Raw genomic sequence first — 5,896 nt, 5'->3', positions numbered from 1 at the left:
TCATTCACAAACCGCCCCACGTCACAGACTCCGCCTGCAGGAATGTGTGTGTGTGTGTGTGTGTGTGTGTGTGTGTGTGTGTGTGTGTGTGTGTGTGTGTGTGTGTGTGTGTGTAAAAGAGAGTGGGTGTGGATTTGTTGGGCTTTAGCGAGCAGCGGTGGAAGGACGAGGGTGGCCAACATGAGAAACTTCTGCAACCTTCAGGGACTGTAGGAAATCCGCGGACGAACATGAGCAGGTCGTAAAGGCTGAAATTCCGGGAAGCACTGATGCATTTTCATTGAGCAACTGTTAAAGAAAAAAAGAAACAATAACTGCCAACTGTGTGTGTCATATTAGTCAAGATGAACCTGTTCAAACATGTTAATGGTCCGAGGAGACAAAGTGAAACAACAGCTGCAGATCATTAAGACATTCTGGTACAGTGTGAATCATTAACTGCTTTAGGCCTGGTACTATCTTGTCCTTTGCTCCTCATTGTTTTACAGAAACAGGTTGCTATGTGGGTTTGCTAAGGTAACCATGAAAATCATTAATATGCTGAGATTAAGCCAACAAAGAAGTAAAAGAAACAATTTATCTACCGCTGAATGATGTCAGAGTTTTAGCAGCTGTTTATTTTAATGCTTATGATTGTTGCCTTTAATACGTAAGTAATTAACTTCCAATGATGCATACGGTTTTAATTCTGATCATAGCCTCTGTGTTGACATGTATAAGAAATCCTATCAAGCGTATGTAGTTAAGAAAAGTCCCATGGATTTTTTTAAAAAAATTTTTGTTGCTGAAAAAAACCCCAAATGTATTCTGATAACAGTGATCGAGTACAACTACAAAATAAATAAAGACAACAAAATAGTTTTAAAAGAAATCTGATTTTACATGTTCATGAACTGGCAGATAATGTTTGGGGTCAGGATTTGTTAAAGGTACAAGTCTTTGTAAATGTGTAGACCTGTGTCATGGATATTGACTTTGCATGAAAAAAAAGATTAAAAATTTGAATAAATATAGACTGAGTACCTTTAAAACCATACAGAAGAAAGAACACACACACAAAATAAAAACTGCAGCTGTAGCCAGGGGCGTATCTTGAAGGGTTACCAGAGGTGGCAAGGCCCAACTTCAAATCCATTTAGCATGCTAGATCATCATTTATGCCAAATAGTAGAGGTATAACAGGTTATTGTTACTGCACCTTCTTTTTGAATCTGTCAGACTGAGTTGTAATTGTATTATTGTCATTTTTTGGTTAAGTTTAAGGCTGTTTAAATAAATCTATTCAATGAAAAAGTGAAGTGTTGATGCGTTCTAGCCTTTTTTCAATGTTTTGGGCAGATTCAGACTTCTAAGCTGTGCTTTCTGCTTCCTACTTGGTTATGGGAGTTTAATTAGTGGCATGCGTAAGTATCCTTGGGCAAGTCCAAGTCCACCATCTTCTTATTTTTTGTCCTCACTTTGCTGTTTTAGAATATCTTTACGCACAGGAGCGTGGTGTTCTCTCTGGATGTTTTATTACAAAGTAAATCTGCCATGAAGTTGCCTGCTCAACTTTTTAGTTGCAGTGTTCTCTTTTGGAACAAAGGGATGATTTTTTGTTTGTTTGTTTTTCATGGTGCTATTGTTATCTTAACAAGACCTTAAAGCATTATATGCAGGGATCTAACATCACTGTGTTGAAGAAGATATGTGCTGTGGATGCAGAAATAAATGATACCATTAGATTTATGTAAATGCATATGTGGTGCCACTCCTGCACAAGTCATTACACCAGTTCAGCAGATCAGTTCTTGGCCCAGTTGCAGCTATAAGGGCAGACGTACTTTTATGGGTTAATATCCGTTTAAAATAAAAAATACATAAGTATGCTGTCACAAAAATGTAGTTCATAAGTTAAAATGTTGAGCATCTCTCTTCGAAAAGCAGTTATGTAGTTAAAAATGGAAATTCCCAAGTCCAGTTTGTTACAGCGCTGTGTAACTAAAGCACTTCAGTAAAAGTAAAGTGACTGTTTGAAAGTTCATGAAAGTAATGCATATAAAATATTGCTGAGTCTGTTTGTTTTTGAGGTAATAAAATTAAGGTTATTATTGAATTCAATTGTCAAATTACAAATTGATTCACCATCCTTGTGAAGTTTACAGGGGGCACTTGAATGCATCACACTGCTGGTTACAGTCCTGCCTACCTGACTCTGGAGCAGCCTGCAGGGCGACAGCATCATTTGCATGGAGATATTGATTTAGAATTGTTTGCCGCGCTGAAAGAACCAGAGGAGGGAAAAGAAGCGTGAGCCGCTTTACTTGACGTCTCTTTGTTCTGAGCATCCACACATACAGAGGTGGAATCAACCTGACAGGCGGGGAGAGATGTATTCATATCAGCATAATAGCGCCCCTGAATACCAGAATGCGAGAGTACAGCTGGCCTACTGATAGGCTGTCATAATTTATGGGAAATATCCCAAAAATGTTGCACCCTGCCAACACTGTAGATAGACAGTGGTAAAGTTATGAACAAAACAAAGTTTAATCTGGTTTTGCAGTCTCAGGGGGGTTTGTGGGAGTGGGAGTGAAGGAGTCCAGTATGAATATGAGGAATTAAGGAAAGTCCTTTACCTAGCAACTGGTGCAGAAAGGAATTCACTGTCAAGCTTTATCTGACTTACTTTCTTCTTGTTGTGTTATTACGGCTGAATGTTGCTGTGGAAACATTAAGGAGGTGTTGAGCTCTCCATCTTTCTTCCCAGACGTTTCCCAAACCTGAGTAGCCTGAGGGTTGTAACTTCTTCCTAACTGTATATTCCCTGATGGTGTTTACCTCTGAGCTGCAGCCTTGTCCCCACAATACAAGATGACAATACAGCGCGTCATTGATTAGACACGGCCCTCGCTCTCAAACATGCATTGTCGTTCACACACCTGTGACGCTGACACTGCGGGAAAAAAGCTGCTGGCCGGGGCTGTGTCCCAGACCCCTGCACCCACCCACCCACCCTCCCTTCACAGCCCAGCCCCGTGCTTTCAGGGGGGCTCTGGTTTCACAAAGGCCACACCAAACCACCGGAGAACGCCACGGTCCTCTGTGAAGAAAAGAAGCTTTAAAATCCAACCCACTCTTGTGTCCTTTAACACTCTCACTCCTCACACCTTGTTCTCATCTGTGGGTTCAGGTGAGGATGAGATGAAAGGAGAGTGGAGGGGTGGAGAGGAGGGAAGGTGCATTTCTATATGAAATTACAAGAAATGCTGGAGGGCCACATGTGCACATTATCCACCCGTAAGCCTGTTGAATATGCATTGTGCTTCATTCTGTAGTGCAGCAGTAAAAGCTAACACAGGATGTAAGCTGAGAACTAAAGTGGATTGGGGTGTGCGGTTGATGGAGGGTGTGTGTGGGAGGATGGTGGTTAGATTGGGGTTATATGTGTGTGTTGGGGGTGAGAGGGCTGCAAAGCACAGGTGTAAGGCTTCTGCAGCAGCAGTGGTGGATGGGCAAACAGCAGGTCCATTGTTCCCACGTACGCAACACAAACACACAGTGCAACAAGTGTGTCCCAGGCCTGCATATGTGAGAACAGGATATTGGCTCATCTGTTAGTCTGATTAGCTGTATAGCGTCGCACTTCCATCGCCTGCAGAAAACAACCTCCTGAAAAACAACCTGATCCTGTTGATCCTTCTGTACTCATGAGAGAGTGATTCCATGAGCCTAGTCAGATTTAACTGCAACCTGATGAGGGTTACAGCAAGGGTGAATTAACACACAGGTTCATGCTACGTCGCGCTCTTTGTGAGGGTGAATTGTAAATTACATGTGCAAGCTAAGTTAAGCATGGAGAGCTCAGAGTTTAAAGAAAGATTATGAATTCTTTGAGTCAAACAACCCTTATCCTAACAGCCAGAAACCACAGTGTTTAATGCCTCTCATCAGTCACTGCAGGAGCCAAACACTCACACACATACACACACACACATTTACACACATAGCAGCTGAATTTCCTCATATCAACATACAAGGCAGACATCTGTAAGTTGTATATATTCTGCATACAAATGTGTGTATGTGGTAATGAGCAAATGTTGGTGGTAATGTGGCTCTTGTGTGTGTGTATTGAGGTGAGGGGCCGGGGGGCTCAGGGGCATGTGTGACCTACGTGTTGAGTTGTAATGTAAACCAGCCATGTGTGGTGGGCTGTACTGTGGTCATTTGTATTTCAAACAGCTAAAGAGGCCGGCGCTGAAGGGGAACACTCAGAGACAGCTGATGCTGAGATTAATCTTCTGTGCTCTCAGGCCTGCTACTACCCGAGAGAGAGGACATTAACATGTTAGTATATTTTTTTTTTTCCACAAGCAAAACATTAGTTTACACAAAGTCTTTGATCGACTGGGACATGTCCTGACTTTTACAACTAGGGTGGCTTCACCTGTGCAGGGATTACATGGGGTTTGGACAAGCACAGCCATGAGTAATTAACGGTAATTTATCCTTTGTGTTTTGTGTTGCGATATCTACTGTAACTGCAAACATTACAGTATCATTCAGATGTATAAGTACTGTGTATAATTTTTAGATGTAAAAGAAGAGTAATTTAGGGTAGCATTATTTGAATTCTCTGACTCAAATTTTTGGGACTTAAAAAAAAATGTTTGTCTAAAGTGAAATTTTAGGTAATCTGCCAATGAATTTGTTTGAATGTAGCTTTAGCAATAGATTTCAACCATATTACTTGGCTGTTTCTCCTACCATATTACTCACACTAAATGCATTTTTGATAGTAATGGCTCAAATACACCAAGTGAGTCTCTGGTCTGGCTCAGTGTGTGTTGCGTGTAAACTGCATTCGTCAACTCACTCTGTTTAGTCAGACAACCTGCATAACAGACAGACAGCTGGACTTACAAGACAGAGGAATTCCTGTGCTTCCCACTCCATTGAAAAACCTCTTAATTCTTGGTTTGTTGTTGTTGTAGTCAAGCTGACAACAATCTAGTTTTTGACACAGCTTGTTTTATTTTGAAAGTCACTGGCTCTTTTTGGGGAGTCTTGTGCACAACTTCCTGTCCCACTTGATGTGCCCCATGGTTGATTGACGTATCACAGCTCCAGCATCTGGCAAAAAAAGAATGGTTGGGTATCTGCTGTGATCTGCCAGAGCTGGACTGCACTGAGGTAGATCCAATGTAAGCTGAAACATTGACTTGAAACCTACCTGATCTGGTGCCGTGTCAGAGCAGAGCCTGACTTGAGATGCATCTGGTATATTTCTACCCAAAGATAGTGTGATAGGAAGATTCTTATAATTTTTAAAGGACTGATTGTCTGAATGCCCGTGTCTAGAATGTCAAGTAGAAAAAAAATGAAATATTTACTTTAATACAGCCTACCACTAAAAGAGAATTTGTAAAGTAGACAGCAGGTTGCACTCAAGGATTGTGATTTTCAACTGGTGGACCCGTTTTCCGAGGGTTGTTGGTACGTCGCCAGGGCAAAAACCAAAGTGTTAATAAAATAAAGCCTGTGCTTTTATTTTGAAGGCAGAGTTTTATGAAGCGGTTTATTCACATTCCTCATCAGTGGGTGCAATAATGCAAGTATGACACTATCAACATGAGATTAGATTTTCTTACACTGAGGACAAAGGAGGAAAGAAAACTCAAACTGTACCATATTTTCAATAAATAGATCCGAGCAGTTGAACATTTTTCTTGGTTTTGATCATGGCTTGTCATTATGGGGTGATGGTGGGTCCCAAAGGACTTGAGAACCTCTGGTCTAGGATAGTGTGGTGGATTTCAAGCAGAGCCCATGCCCACACTCCTTCCTGCAGAATTGTTTGACAAAGAAGGAGTTTGGTTCCCTTTATTGGCTTTGACAAAAAAAGAAAAAAAAA

The sequence above is a fragment of the Halichoeres trimaculatus genome, unplaced genomic scaffold (genome assembly GCF_033239565.1).
Source record: "Halichoeres trimaculatus isolate MK-OKI-2021-1 unplaced genomic scaffold, fHalTri1.1 fHalTri1_scaffold_11, whole genome shotgun sequence".
Lineage (NCBI taxonomy): Eukaryota > Metazoa > Chordata > Actinopteri > Labriformes > Labridae > Halichoeres > Halichoeres trimaculatus.
Note: the sequence above shows the minus strand (reverse complement) of the source record.